The sequence below is a fragment of the Mus musculus genome, chromosome 9 (genome assembly GCF_000001635.26).
Source record: "Mus musculus strain C57BL/6J chromosome 9, GRCm38.p6 C57BL/6J".
NCBI classification, from domain to species: Eukaryota; Metazoa; Chordata; class Mammalia; order Rodentia; family Muridae; genus Mus; species Mus musculus.
This window is the reverse complement of record NC_000075.6, coordinates 102,988,475-103,004,623: the sequence shown is the minus strand read 5'-3', so window position 1 is coordinate 103,004,623 and position 16,149 is coordinate 102,988,475. Positions and strand designations below refer to the sequence as shown.

At 48.4% G+C, this 16,149-nt stretch overlaps 1 long non-coding RNA gene across 8 annotated transcripts; it reads left to right on the top strand.

Annotated features, from left to right (window-relative positions):
* Positions 1-2,397: 2,397 nt before the first annotated feature.
* On the top strand, positions 2,398-14,364 carry Gm31434. 8 transcript variants are annotated; one of them, XR_871114.2, is made up of 3 exons: positions 2,398-5,304; positions 7,836-9,357; positions 12,896-14,364. It is a non-coding gene; the product is annotated as a predicted gene, 31434 (long non-coding RNA). The 8 variants fall into 8 exon arrangements; XR_001779269.2 differs by lacking the exon at positions 12,896-14,364 and having other exon boundaries at positions 2,398-4,122; positions 7,836-7,922; positions 8,294-9,364; XR_379789.3 differs by lacking the exon at positions 12,896-14,364 and having other exon boundaries at positions 2,398-4,122; positions 5,174-5,304; positions 7,836-9,364.
* Positions 14,365-16,149: the final 1,785 nt, after the last annotated feature.

Genomic DNA, 16,149 nt, shown 5'->3' with positions numbered 1-16,149 from the left:
GTGCTAACACAGAGAGAGGGAATCTCACAGGGCCCCGCCCATAGGCAAAGAATTATTGGCAGCTAAGGAATGCGGAGAGTGGGAGAAATTGTCTTCCCCAAGGAGGAGCCTTCTACTTGGTTGCCCAATTCGGAGTGGTCAGCTCTGAAATCATATACATATAAGTAACACCAAATGGACTGAGCAGTTGGGTTTACATTTATATATTTACATATAGTGTGTGTGTGTGTGTGTGTGTGTGTGTGTGTGTGTGTAAAACAACAAAGCAAAAGAGGCCATGAGTTTGAGAGGGAACAGAGGAAGAGTTGGAGGAAGTAGAAGGGGAAAGTGTTATTATAATTTTTAAAATTAAAATAAATTCTTTTTAAAGTGGGCAGCTGGTGGGCGGCTATGATGACTCAATGTCCCAGATAGACACAGAAGTCAAGAAAAGGGTGGGTGGAGGTGATGCTAACCCTCCAGGAAGGATGAAGTCTCTCCGTGAGAGTGTGGGGAGAAGGACATCCAGAAAAGACTGCAGAAACATCTGCCCAAGAAATAGACCCAGAGCAGAAGGCGGTAAGCCAGGGGAGAGAGGAGTGGGGAGAGACCAGAGGTCATGTTCAAAGAGGAAGACTAAAGACTGTCCATGCTGTGAGCAAGGTATGACCTGAGGGGCAGCTACTGAGCTGGCCAGGTCCTGCACTGCGGAGCCAAGCAAGGGTGTTAACAGTGGATGATAGGGTCGAAGGCCAAATTCTATGGGTCCAGGAGAACTCAAAAAAGGAGCAAGTGTAAACGCACAATGTTCCTAGATGTTTTTTTAGTCACAGGTCATAATTGGGTCAAATTGAGTGATGGCTAAAGGCACAAGTCTTTCTTGTATATGTTTCACTATCTTAACTGCTTTTTCTTTGTTCTTTTACAGGGACCTGTGCACACGTGCGCACACACACATACACACACTTACTTTGGCCACATCTCCCCACCCCCCCATATCCTCTCTTCCAGCCCCCTCATAGTAACCCCTTCGTGTTCCCAGCAACCTTCCTCCTACTTTCATACCTTTCTCTCTGGTGTTGCTGTTTTGTTTTGTTTTGTTTTGTTTTGTTTTGTTTTGTTTTGTTTTTTTGGGACCCACTGCATTTAATTAGGGCTGCTTGCACCAGCATGGGTGGAGAGTTATTTACTTGAGCAAGAACAACCTACCAGTGGCTAGACCACTGAGGACTCTCTCTGCCTCAGCAACCATTAATTGCCTATGGTTCCTCGGGGAGGGGTGGGGCCTTGTGAGTCCCTCCCTTGTCCATGACGGAATGTTGATGGACCCAGTCTTGTGCAGGCAGCCGCTACAGCTGTGAGCTCATGATGCCAAAAGCCATGTCCATGATGCCACGGACAGCATTTTATGGTACTCCTTCTTGCCCTCGGGCTGTCCCGTTTAGTGCTTCGAGCTCAATGGTCACTTCTCAGCACTTTGGCCATTTGAATCTCTATTATCAGTGCAGATGCTTCTCTGACCAAGGCTGAGAACAGTACTGATGTTTAGTAGAAACAGAGATATCTACAGGGCAGTTTGACACCATGTCCACCTAGCAAAACAAAAGTCACAGGTACCCCTCTAGGGCCTATGACCTCCCTAGCCGTGGGATTTTGACCAGGTTTAGAGTACCTGGTTTGAATTCCTCCTGTGAAGCAGGTCTACAAACCAATAAGAAAGTGGTTGGTTACCTCTATGATAGTCACAGCACTGTTGGTTGGTGGTGTAACTCTCAGGGTTCACAGCAAGATAAGACCATTGACAGTGTTCCTTCTCCAGTGCCTGGGCTGCACTTAGAACATTTTCCCTCTGGAGACCAGCTGGCAGTAAGACACTCCTAGTTCAGGTTTAGACTGATTTCTCTATGTTCTGCAACTAAAGTATATGATACCTTCAGCAATATGGTCTTTATCAGCTAGTTCTAGTGGGCAATCAAGAGCAATGGCAATAGCCTGAATTGATTTGAGGACCATTGGGTCCTTCCTGGCCAACAACTCATGAGATATCCTACACAGTTTTCTATCTTTATTTAACACATACTTCCAACAATGGAAAATTCATTGGATATTCTAAACAATCCAAGGAAAGATAACGCTTTTTTGTAGTTCTGGTTTACATTTGCAGAAACTGGGGCAAGAGGACTAGAGAGATGGTTCAGTGATTAAGCCTAAGTGCAGCTTTTGCAGAGGACTGGAGTTTAGTCTCCAGCACCCATGTCAGATGGCTCACAACTGCCTGTAAGTACAGCGTGGGGGATCTGGCACCCTCTTCTAGCCTCCATGAGCAACTGCACTCCCATGCTCATACTCTTACACAGACACATGTAGATACACATAATGAACTTTTTTTTTTTTTTTTTTTTTTTTTTTTTAGAAAAACTAAGGCACAGAGAGGTACAATAATTTGGTCAGTCACAGAGCTTCTAAGTGGCAGAGCCCAAATAGAAACATGGAAGCCAGGTACAGAGTCTGAGCACTTGGGGGCTCTTCACACAGTCTGAGGGTCACAGCTATAGGCTAGCCAAGTCCTGAGCCCATGGAGGGATGCATCTCCCATCTTTGCCCCTTAGAAAGCCCTTCCCTTCTACTGAAAAAATGTAAACCCTGCTGCCACGATCACAACCAGCCTGGTAAGTTCTCTAAACAAAAGTCCAAGGGAAGCTATAGCCATTGGTGGGCCCTGATGGTCCAGCCACAAGACCACTCTTTTGCTCTTGCTGTCCTGAGATTCTGGTCCTCCAACATGGGTGTCCTTGGAGGCCTCCTACCTGTCATTGTCTCCCCCTCTCAGCTCTCAGATACACCCCAGCCTCCCCTCCCCCAAGAAAGTGCAGTGTGACCAGTGGGGCCTATCACAGCCCCAGAGTTTCATGCCCCCTGCTGCTCTCCGTTTTCTCTGGGATGTACCAGGGCCTGGCACACACCCCTAGGATAATGTCAGTGGTCATTCACGATGACTTTTTCAGGATCTGGCTCTGTTGTGCTAGCTCCTGGTCTTACCCAGAGCGGGTCATTTGGTAAAGAAAGGAGAAACTTCCACAGGCCTCTCCCACACATCTCCCGAAATCACTCCCTTAGCAGTGATCTCACTCTTTCTTGGAGAAGGGGGTCTAGCCTGCCCCATCTGCACACTGCCCATTCATGGCCAGGTCATAGCCCCAGCCCATGCTAAGGCAGGCTGGCTGTCACTCCTGTGAGTAGAGGGATCCACTCTGCAGGCACACATTCAGCAAGCTTCTATGCTCTCTCAGTCCTCCACAGGAAGAGGACTGAAGACCCACGGGTCTTGCTGTCCCAAGGCTGCTGAGTGAATAGAGAGCTACGGCTGGTCTCTGCCACGGTACTTGTTTCTAACATGCTGATGATCTGAACCTGATAGTCTTCTAAAAACGGTTTACAGTGGTTTAACTCTGCTGCGAAGGTTGTGGTTTTTTGAAATCCCATCACTCTGTGTCACGATTTTGCTGAATTCTCTACTTCTCCTAATTCTTTCCCAATACAGATTTCCCCAGGCTGTAGTTATAGGCAGTCGTGAGCCATCAGACATGGGTGCTGGAAACCAAACTAAAGCCAGCAACAGCAGCTTTCAGCTGTTATCTTAACTGTGTGCATTGTTATACATGATAGGGGCTTTACTGTGTGCATTGCTATACATGATAGGGGCTTTTCTTCCTGGTCTCATGAATGGCTGTGCCAGCAAACAGGAGTTATTCAACCACCTGCTGGGTTAGAATGATGAAAATTATTTAATGTGCTTATTGTATAGTGATTTTTTTTTCCCCTCTCAAGCCCTTTGACTGGGGACCGAGGACCAGCAGTAACTGGCAAAGTCCAGTGGGCATGAACTCACCTGGGGATCTTTTTCTCACTTAACATCACCTTTCCTGTTGCATGTTCATCCCTTCTTCCTAGTGGCAACATCTTTCTGGCCTCCACAGTGCGAGGCCAACATTCCAGGGTGGGGTGTAGTGGGATGCGTAACCTGACTAAGCCAGCTGCGGAAGACCTCCCAGGGAGTCCTCAGGTCTTCTTTGTTCCCAACATTCCTTGTGAAGCTCTGCAGCTCAAGGTCACACATTCATCTTGAAGCTGACCGAGAGTGCGGTAAGTGAAGCTGCCTTGATCCAGTTTTGAAGAAGGATTCTGCCCTCCTGGATCTACGTACCCTAAGTGCTGGGCTTTGTGATCCAAAGCGGGGCTACCTTCTTGGCTCTATCCTCCATATTCTCAAGCAAGTCGCTTAACTCCCTCCTGTGGCTGGACTCTCAGGTCACCATTATTGGAGCTGTGGCTGTCTTCTAGGTGCTGTCCTCTTGGTCCCTCCCTGGATGCACCCAACTTGTTTTGTTTGTTGATTTTTGCCTCGACTAGACCCAAGTCCTCTCCACGGCTGGCATAGCCTCCTTCCAAACCCATGATGGCTGTAGTTCCAGGCCCAGGTGTTCTCCACAGCTGGCATAATTTCTCCCTAAGTTCATGTGGCGAGCTTAGGAGTCTGCACCAGCCTCAAATTCCATTCTTCCTCCAGCCATGCTAGGGTGGGTCTTACCTGCAGTATGTAGACAGACAGACAGACATGCACACACATGCATGCAAAAGAGACAGAGACAGACAGACAGACAGGCAGGCAGACAGACAGAAAACAGAGAGACAGACAGACAGAAACAGACACACAAAAGACACACAGAAAGGAGAGAGCTCTTCCTGACAACAGGCTTCCTCAGTCCTCTCAGAATGCCTACCTTCCCCTCCTGTCCTTGTGTCAACCCTAGAAGTCCTCATGAGGAGGCCTGAGGATCCTTGCCTACTTCCTAGATTTCCCACAAACACCTGGATCAGCTCCTGACCTCTCTGCAGCAGGTGTCCTTTCTGTGCCCTGTCCCCTGGCTCTGGATCTAGGTGGGCCCCTCTCTTCTCAGACCTTTGTTCCTCAGTCTTTCCTCAGTGCCTGCAATCTCTTTTCCCTTTATCTGTGGTGTCCTCCATTCCTGGAAGGGCCTTGGGCTACCCATCCCACCTTCCCCTCCTTCAGCATCTTTGCCACGGTCCTACCCCCTTAGTGTGGGGCCCTGACTTTCTCACTTCTGAAGGGACCGGTGCCCTGCTTTGCCATTATTAGATCCTCACTGCCTTGCTTGGGTCGACTTCCTACCAGGTGACTTGTGAGACTTCAGGACAGGGACCAACCAAGTGCACACAAGAGCAGAAAGCAGGAGGCCATTGCAGAACACTCAGCTGGGTGGATCCAATGAGCACCTGCCTCTCCTGGCCTCTCAAGCACACAAGGTGATGGGAGACGTACCTTCCTGCACATCTTTGTTCCCTGCTGAACACAGATAGGTCCTGGGCGCTGAGACTGGACAGGGATTTCCAGCCCCATCTCAGAGTTCCAACCTCCTCCTGTTTCAGGACACTTCAGCTGGGTCTGGGACTGTAATACACCTTGGACCATATCTGTGAAGGTGGAGTGAGTCACCTGATGTGGTCACTGAAGGCCCCTCCTCCCAGTTCATGGTCACAGGCACTGAGGGTGCAGTTCTTTGCATTGGACATTCGAGAGAAAATGCTTACTGTGTTAGGGTAGAGCTGGCAGAGGAAGAGAGTGGCCAAGACAGATTCTGAGCACATCACAAAGGATTGTGACTGTCAAACCCACAGGGGATGCTGGGCTCCCTGCTCTGAGAACTTCCTTCTAGCCACAGTGGAACTGGTAGTCTGTGAAGGGCATGGCTACTATTTGCCCCTCCCCAAGTCTTCCTCTCTTTTGATGAAAGCACCTCCTAACCCTGCTTGGGACCACCACCCTCACCCACTCACAGGTTAGGAGGTATAAGTGAATGGATGACAATTGAGGCAGGAGGACATAGGCCAGGCCTAGTCATCGGGACCTCTAATGAAGCAGACAGGCCAATGTTTCTCTTGGGGATGCCAGGAATGGGAGTGCTGTCCTCAGTTCTCTCCCTCTCCCTCTCTCTCTCCCTCTCCCTTTCCCTCTCCCTCTCCCTCTCTCTCTTTTCTTCTTCTTCTTCTTCTTCTTCTTCTTCTTCTTCTTCTTCTTCTTCTTCTTCTTCTTCTTCTTCTTCTTCTTCTTCTTCTTCTTCTTCTCCTCCTCCTCCTCCTCCTCCTCCTCCTCCTGCTTGCCTTGTGGGACTGAGCAACTGCTAGATCCTTGGACTTCCATTCACAGCTGCTGCTGACCATTGTTGGGAGTTGGACTACAGACTGTAAGTCATCAACAAATTCCTTTACTAGATGGAGGCTACCCATAAGTTTTGTGACTCTAGAGAACCCTGACTAATACAGAAGTTGGTCTGGAGAGTACTGGAGAGAAAGTTCCCTAGAAAGGGGTGACAAGAAAGGTAGGCAGGTGGGACCACAATGACTGAGACCCACAGCCATATCCTCCAGGCTCTGTGTCCCTCCTGGGTCACTGTATCTGGACTTTGCAATTCTGTGAGCTAATAAATTCTCTTTATGGTTAAGTTTTGCTGGGCTGCATTTCCTGCTGCTGGATTCTGAAGGTTCTGGTAAATCCAATAAACCAAGATTTGGGCTGAGCTGATAGCTCACTTGCCTAGCACTTACTCTGTGAGGCAGGTTGTTGATCCCATTTCAAAGAAGACTGGAAGCCAAGGGCTGGCCTGTCCCATGGAGAGGTCAATGTGACCTGGCTCTCAGGTCTTCTGAGTACAGCCATTGTCTCTCTGGTCTCACATACTACAGACACACTAGACCCTGCTGGCCTCAAGCACTCATGGCTGAGAGGTTACCAGGGCAGAGGCAAGACTTCCCAGCCCCTGGAGAAGAGGGGATCCAAAGTGTTCAGAAACACAGCTCCATAGGCTATCTGCAGGACTAAAAGTTATCACAAAAAAAGTTATAATAACAAAGAAAACATCTATATCATGATGTCAAATAAAAAGGCCAATTTGGGTGGGCAAGATGGCTCACTGTTAGCCATGAAGCTTGAGGACCCGAGTCCAATCCTGGGGAGCCACATGATAGAAGGAGAGAAGAACTTCCCCAAGTTATCCTCATAACTACACACATACACACCAACACACATACACACCCACACACCCACACACAATTTTTATTAGATATTTTTAATAATGCGATTTAAATTTCTAAAATTATATATTTCATATATAATATGTGCCATTTGTGATTTCAAAATGCTGTTCCAGGAGGACGCAGAAGTATGTGTGTCTGTAGTCCTAGCACTGGTGAGAAAGAGAGAGGCAGATCTGGGGCTCGCCAGCCTAGCTGAATTGGTGAGCTTCAGTTTCAGCATGAGAGCCTATCTCAGAAACTAAAGTGGAGAGTGATTGAAGGAGACACCCAGCATTGGGCTCTGGCCTTCACACATCCATGTGCACACGAATACACATGTACACCTACCACACGTGAGCTATGACAGGCAATGTAAGGCTAGGAGAAACAGTAAAGTATGGTATAAAGATTATAATTGCATCTAGTGGACTTTTGCTCTTGTATAATTTCATTTTTCTTTATCTTTTGAATCTTAGCAGCATTGTTGTATAATGAAGCAAACATAATGGGCTTTGATAAAAAGAATGGGGAGAGGAGGAGGAAGGAGAGGAGGAGATGGGTGAGGAGGAAGAGGAGGGGGAGGAGGAAGAAGCAGTCTCCCGAACACGCATCAGCTTCTCTACCCAGTTTTGGAATGGAAAGCATCACCAGGGTCCCCACCTCAGGTGGGGTCAAGGGGACACTCTAGGTCCTGTCCTGCCTTTCTCTCTCCTTTGTGGTTCTGGAGCAGTCACAGCTCCTCTCTGTTGCTTCCATACACCCAGGTAGCCTCCAAGCTGATGCTCTAGCTCCTGTGACTGTCAAGCCTCACATTTATCCTCTGCATCCTAGGGGAGCCCACCCCTTAGACGGTGAGTTAGAGTCTGCTACTCCTGTTAGCTCCCGGTGAGCACGGGTCATGTTACCTAATCCTGCCTTCATAGCTACTGTGCTGTATATTGCCTTTAAAACCAAGCTGGCGAGAAGCCGTGGGCCTCGTGTCCTTCATGTAGGAGTGAAGACTGAGGCTGGAAGAGGCTGACTATGGGATCTGCTTCACTGGACTGATTGGAGGCAGGGTTGGAACTCAAGCTGCAATCTGGCCTATTCCAAAGTCCAAGCCGCTGTCCACACTGACATTGCCTCCCTTCTAGAACATTCCTGGGTGACATGTTTATTTGTTCCTTGCACAAATATTTGCTGAGCACCAGTTATGTACATATCATGACTCTTGTTTGCACAGGAGGAACTCTGAGATACCAGCCCATCCTTGCAGCTCAGAACAGACAAAGAGAAACGCACGTACCCTGCTGAGGACATGGGACCATCATCTCATAGGCGGTATGCAGGATACACCACAGTTTCTACTTATAGCCTAAAAAGGGCTATAGTGTCATAATAGTCTATTTCTACTTCTCATAAACTTTACAACAACACAATATATTGTCATGTTAACTGTGCATGAAACATGTCTGATACATCTCAGATCCTTTCTCATTTCATATCCCACGAGCTCAGCTGCCACCTGTTGCTCAATGACTCGCAGAGAACTGCCAGACTTTCTACCCTGTGACAGTTGATATTGCTTGCTGACTTCACAGAATGTGGAATTTCCCAGGAGGCAAAGCTTCAGGCCCTCATGGGAGGAGTCACCTGGACTACCTCAGCTTCCTGTGAGGAATCGTATGAGGATGGATTCATTGAGATGGTACCTAGGAAGGTACCAGTCTCTGGGCTGCTGTCGTGGACTGCGTACACAGTCAAAGCAGGCTAAGCATCACCAGTCACTGCTGCTTCCTGACCGTGGATGCAATGCATCCGCTGCCTCGTGCTCCCTGCCATGGTAACTCCCCTATCACCACACACCATAAACCTGAAATATGAGTGAACCAAACAAATAACCAGCCAACCAACCAACCAAACCTCAAAGTCCTTTCCTCCTTAGGCTGCTTTTCAGCAGCACCATCCTGGCTCAATGACGTCTACTCAAGATTACTTAAGGTTAATAGTGCCTCAGGACTTTAGCACAGCTCCTGCCTCGCCCCCTTTACCCCATCTCTTTAGGAAGACATTCCATTCTACAATCTCACCAGCAGGGAGGGAGAGACAACACTCACATAACTTTAAGCTGCTTCCGTCGGGCATTTTGTCACAGAAATAGAAATAATAATGAACTGACCAGGGATCTCTTGACCGAGGCTAGTCCTGTGACTTTCATTACAACCTGTTGTAACAACGGCTCCATTCTACTGTCACCGTGGTGAGTCACCTGTGCCTGATTTAGGAATTAAACTTCATCGTGGCTATGTAAGTATATGTATAGTACATTTGTAGAGCTAGAAACTGTCTGCCATTTCAAGGATCAGTCTATAAGGGGTCCTGGAGGTAACCCCTGCAGATAAAGGGGCTTCTGGGCCAGTGATGATGCTGGAACTGAATAGGTGGCAAGTGTACAAGTGACATTCCCAGACAGTGACATTCCTCAGGAGCATTGCAGATGTAGAGAAGGTGGCCCATTCTGACCCCGCCCCCACCTTTGGACTCCATGCTGCCTCTAATTCCACCCCCTTTTCTGGCTTCTTCAAACTCAGTCCCTGGAAGTCCTACCGAGGATAAGCGCAAGTCCACGCTTCGCTGCTCCATGTGAACATAGAGCATGGGCTTCTCCATGAGCCTTGGTGCTTCTTCCTCGGTAAGGAAGCATCGCTCCAAGGCAGGAGGCATCACACTCTTGATGATGAAAGAGAGGAGACACCTGTCCACCCCACCCTAGCCCAAACGCTTCTCTCTTTTTAAGTGTCAGATGACCTAAAATCAATTAGGGGCAGCCCATTCCAAAGGCAATGCCTTGTAGGTAACATGAAGTCTGTTGCCCTCAGCAGGCCTAACATTGATTTATGATGAGAACCCAGTTTGTTCCCCTTCTCTGGCATGGGTCCAGCGTTCCGAGATCTCCTTGTCCATGATCCTGAGGAGAGGAGTCATGAATTCTAGAGAAGATAGCCCCTTAGATCTCTAGTATACCCAGGCTGCGGTCATCTCTCCCCCACCGCCATCCACACCCTGTAGCCCTGCAATGAAAATTACGAGAAGAAAGTCTAGAGAGTAGCAGCCAGGCCCCGCAAGCATCACTCTGTCAGCCCTGGCTGCACCTGAGATCTAGTCTGCAGCAGTGCTTGCGTGGCCTGGCCCGGGTGACTGTAAAACCCTCAGAGTGAGGTGGCATGTGGGGAGCAGTGGCTTCCATGTTTGAGTGTGTACCACAAGCTCCTGGAGATTATCCAGACATAGGTCTCTGGGCCCTGCCTGGAGCCCCTAACTCAGGAGGTCTGAGGTGGAGTCAATGCAGCTCCGATAAGTTAGCAGATGTTGCTGTGGTTGCTGCAGGTCCTACAAGCACAATGCAGCATCCTGATTTTAGAGGAAATCGTGCTGTTTTGGGTACTGTCAATGAGTACTACAGGGCCCACACAAGAGGACTAGGAGCTGACTAGGTGGGAGGGGCAGTTCACCCTCTCTGTTAACTGACGAAGGCGAGTCCCCTGTTACTGATCTGTTTCAGTGACTAGATTCACCTCTGCCTCATTTCCCAGCTGACTCTTGCTCACCTCTGCTGTGACTCGAGAGCAGAGAATGGCATGAGTCATGTGCAAGGCATGAGTGGTGGTGACTGTCCCTACCCCAGAGACCTTACACATTGCATTTTAAAAAGTGTGTGTGTGTGTGGGGGGGGTGTATGCATGTATGTGTGTCTGTGACTGTGTATGTGTTTGTGTTTGTGTGTGTGTTCGTGTGTGTGTGTGTGCCTGTACAGGTGTCTGTGTATGCCTCTGCATGTGTCTATGCATGTGTCTGTGTTTTTGTGTGTGCCTGTGAGTGGGTCTGTGTTTGTGTGTGTGTGTTTGTATATATGTCTGTGTTTGTGTGTGTGTCTCTGTGTTTGTGTATGTATGCCTGAATCTGTGTATGCCTGAGTATGTCTGTGTATGTCTGTGTATGCCTCTCTCTCTCTCTCTCTCTCTCTCTCTCTCTCTCTGTGTGTGTGTGTGTGTGTGTGTGTGTGTGTGTGTGTGTGTGTGTAACCTGTTGCTTCTCCCTTTTTACCAAGTAGGTCCAGGGATGGTATGCAGGTTGTCAGAGCTGGCAGCAGATGCCCTTACCCACTGAGCCATCTTGCTGGTTCCTCATGTTGCATTTTTTTCTAGGCCTCATCCTTGTGTGTTTTAATAGGACACAAAGCCACATTTCCAGAGGCCCACAGTGTTGTACATTGCACCCAGCTTAGGTTCTTATTTTTCTCTAGCACCCCTCAGTCCCCTCTGCCCCGTCCCCAGATACTGTGCTGAGGCCTAGAAAGATACCAGCCCCAGAGAGGAAAGAGGTAAAGGCATTTGCTGATGTAAGTAACTCATGGCCAGCCTCAGCACAGAGGTCAGCAAAGCTCCCTAGGGGCACAGCCTCCGAGTCACTGGCTCCTTTCTCTGCCTTTGTCTGCACATGGCTTTACCTCGAGAGCGTGCCAAATGCCTGCCCTGTTTTCCACAGCCCAGGGCTGATCCTATCTGCACAGGAAGAAGGCAGCTGATACCCAGAGGGCTGAAGGAAGGTACAGGGACTCACATTTTACCAAGTGCGGGGGCAGGGATTACGTTTCCCTGGAGGAAGCCTAAAAGTATTTGCTATTTTCTTTGGTGAATGCTAGAATAAAATGGTCTTTGCTTTCTCCCAAAGATCCAGATCTGATTTAATTATTCAAAACAGCCATACTTTAATGTCGAGGCAGCAGGGCCTGGGTCATCATCACCTAGCTGGCTGAAGGTGGTCAATAAATAATTTCAGGGCAAGTAAATGAGCGTGCTCATTCCTGGACAGTCTGTCCACTCCAGCAGATCCAAGGTGATCCTGGCTGCTCTCATTTCAGTAGGATTTTTTTTTTTCTTCTTTTCACCCTTCCCTTTCATAAGGGACCAAAATGGACATAAAACAGATTCTCTTTTATCCTGCAGTCTGGCTTGCCAGGGAACAAAGGATGGGTCACTTGGAGTCAGTAGACAGTGTCACTCAGCAATACATAACTTAAAATTCCTTCACTGTGGGCCTCAGGACTATCTGGAATGAAACGGATCTTTCCCACTGATGTCTCTGCTGAGCCCCCAGTGAGATGCTTCTCTTTACACTTAGGCTCAGGAAGCTGCAAGGGGATGCTTGTGAGCATCTCCGCCTGTCGTTGTGAATTCCTCAGTCAAAAAGTGGTACTCCTTATTCCCCGGGCTTCAGAGATATGAACGATTGAAGGAGCCAATAAAAAGAGATGCATATGTTTTTCAAGGGTTGATTTGGCCATCAGTACATAGCAATCAAGCTCCTGGCCTAGTGGCAATGATGAGGAAGAGCCACTCAGAGCTGTGTCTCTTTTCATGCTTGGTTGACCTTGTTGTTTGGAAGTTCTAGCAGGGGAATGCAGCTACTTGTATACCCTTGACTGGTACCCTTGACCAGAGACCAATCTTCCTCTCTTCAGAGAAGGTCATCTTCTTCAACCAAGCACATAGCTTCAGGATAGACATATGTGGAACAGTGAGAGAAGAAAGCAACCCCCGCCTAGCCACTCAGGTCAGTCAAACCCACCCTGTCAATCAATGGGGTGACAGATATGGCAGCCAGATTGCCCCCACATCCCATAGACTAGGAGATGCGTCCAAGTTCCTTAAAATAGCTAAGAGATACGGCAGAGCAGCGTGGTCTGCAGTTCACTCTGCAGTGTGTCATGATGTAAGGCATGGGTATGTGGGAGTGGGGACCAAACCTTTCTTTCTAGCTTGCTTTAATTCATCATCCTCTACAGAAACACCAGCCTCTATAGACTAAACTTACATCAAGCGGTACAATGGAACGAGTGGCTTTCCTTGAGAGATATTACTTCCACGGCCTTTGGGCATAGAAGATTTCCCATATATAGCTGTGGCCAACGACTACTATTGTTCAAGTCCAGCTAGCAGGGACGGAAGTTGGACTGTGTGATCCAAAGTTGCAGCCCAAGTTGCCTATCTACAATAAGATTCCCAAGTGCCTCAGAGACACTGAGGACGGTGAACATGGTGTGCATTCTCCAAATCTCCCAAGGTAGGGTCTGTCCACTGCCTTCCCAATCCAGACCCTTTGCCAGCCCAAGTTAAAGACGCAAGATCTCTCAACAGTGGACCTAGTTCAAGGAAAACCTCGACGAGAAGGAATAGAAAGCTCCCAGCAGGTTTCTGCATTAACCAGCCTGTGGTTTCAACAAAGCCTGCTGTTGAAGGATATATGTCTGGCGAGGTTCTAAAAGCTGTGGAAAGGACAGCTCTCAGCAATGCTCTGTGCCAGTCAGCCCCCCAAGCCCCTCACAGGTCCACCCCAGCTGTCAGCATGTCTCCAAAATCCTGTGTGTGCAGGGAAGCAAAGCAGACCCTGCCACAGCTGTGGAATTTGGAAGCTGCATACGTGCCAAAGCCCTTTCACAATTACACGAGTAAACAAATCAACCCAAAATGTCATGTTTTACAGGATGGATGAGCAACATCAATCTAAACTCGCAAATACCTCACTTTCAATGAGTACTAATCTGGCTGCCTATCCTCATTGATGCCCTTAGTGAGACTGGAAGCATCACTGAAGATGATGTAGGGAGTAATCTTTGTAATTTAACCTACAGATGAGTGTTATCCTGAATGGTGCTGAGCCAAAGCCCAACTCTGGCCTTGTGGGGAAGCTATACCCGCTGTGTTCACAGGGGTCGCCCTTGCTCAGACACAGTGTCGCTGGATGGTTGATTTCACCACTCTCTTGATGGAGCTTGCCTTCTTTCTGGAAAACATGTTCACAGGAAGAAGAGAAAGGAAAACAGAAGGAACTTGGAAGTGTGAGCTTATGGCATTACCAGGCTTGCAGTTGCTACATAAAGACACCAGAGTGACCTCAGGACCAGGCATCCAGGGTATTGGCTAAGCTTACTTTCTAGAACCCTGGAGAGGGTGTGAGTGCTAGGAAGAACCTGGCTCTGTCCTCAGTGAAAATCATTGACAAGCTTAGTGGTTGCTATGGCAACAGATTCCCTTGCTGAGCCTCTGATGCCTGATAGCACAGCCATTGGATGTAGGAGCTTAAGGTCACTGGATAAGACACCTGATGCCAGGTCAATTTGAATTTCAGATAAACCATATGTTCTGTGTTGTGTATAGCAGACCATGAAAGTTATCCCATTTTGGGGGGTTCATGCTTATACTAAAAGCTGGTCTAAAATTCAAAATGTCCTGACAATAAAATACTAAACCCGAAGGCCCTTTACTAAGTGACAAAAGGCTGTTTGAGCCATCTCCAAGATGCTACTGATAAACATCTACTCCAGTCAAGCTTCTTTGATCAGCAGGAGACAGGAAAGCTATTCTCAAGTGACCTCTAAGGGAACCTCAGTTTAATTTAATTCATTCCAGAGGGGAGATGTCATGGTTCTGATATTTTGTCTCGGGCATACGGAGTATTTCTGTAGAAAGATTAATGGCAATTTGAATGGACAGATTGAAGGTTGAAGTTGGTGAACTAGATGCTATACGTAAAATTTGTGATGATTTCTGCCTTTGAGGTTGCAATGCCAAGTGCCTGATGGGAGGAGATGCGGATCTTACAGGAATTTCATTTCTCCTGAGTTAAGCCTATTCTTATTTTCTCTGAGATGCAGCTGGAGGGATGGCAAGAGTCCTCCGGGACATGTTTTGTTGGTACAGCCTGTTAACAAAGGGTGCCTTTAAAGGAGGGTTGGGGGTAGGAGGACAAGCAGAGGGTAGAGAGAAGAACAGCTTGGGTGGACCGTGAGGGATGGGTAGCAGCTCGAGAGTAGACTAGACATCTTAGGATATGAAATACCTATGGTGTGTGTGTGTGTGTGTGCCTGTGTATGTGTATATGAGAGTGTGTGTGTGTGTGTGTGCCTGTGTATGTGTATATGAGAGTGTGTGTGTGTATGTGTGTGGTGCTTATGTGTATGAAATATCTATGGTATGTGTGTGTGTGTGTGTCTAAGTGTGTCTGTGTGCCTGTGCCTGTGTGTGTGTGTGTGTGTTTGTGTCTATGCCTGTGTCTGTGCCTGTGTTTGTGCCTCTGTGCATCTGTGTATCTGTGTCTATGTCTGTGTGTGCTGATGTGATCTGATGCAGACCCTGGGAAGACAGAGTGTAGGGCCAGGCTCAGACTCCAGTGAGACTAGCTGTGGGCAGCTGGGGAGGCTGGTTCTGTTTTTCATAGCCTATGCCACAAGGTGGATTTACCAGAGAGTAGATGTGACCTGTATGATAAGATGCTCTGAGAGTGGCCAGCAACTTCTTAGCACCTGGCCAGGCATGAGAACACAGTCACAGGCTCTACGACATGACTACTGAAGGTCAGGATGGGGATCTCTGGGAGCCAGGTTTTCTTGGGGGCCGCAATCCCTGACACTCACATGTTAACATGTGAGGTTGGACACTAGCATCTTCCTTTACCTGAGGTTGGGCCAACCAGCAGCTAATGTCCTTTCTCAGTGCTAGGTCTGACAGCCACCTGGCCTGGGCCATAATGTCCATACCATGTTACACCTCTTCTTGGAAATTGCTTTCTTAAGTGCACAGAGAGCTAGTGTAGAATGCTCAGTGAGGTCATAGCCTGTCTTACCAGGTCAGCTGGATCAGGCTGATCACCAGGCCAGTTCCTGAGGCAGGGACATCTCCACCCAGCGTTGCTCACGGTGGCCCTGGGCTTCTCTTCCTCAGCGTTTCAGCAAGAGAGTCTGAAAGCGAAAATGACAAGAAGAAAAGTGAAACCTCTTCCCCTCCCTGGCTGTGGGGCGGAACCAGGAACCTGGGCTCTCTTCCCTCACTGAGGGAAGGGACCAGGAACTTGGCCAGGTGTAAGAGTCAAAGGTCACTTTGTGCCCCTTGAGATGAAATCCCAGGAAAGTCATTGGAACTCCCCCCTTTTTGGACTTTGGCACGGGTTCCTGAATGAGTTTGGTTCCTGGGTGCAATCGGCCATTGTAAAGTCTGTCAGTGTAGCTCTATGGCCAGTGACCATGTGGCCTGGCCGGCACCA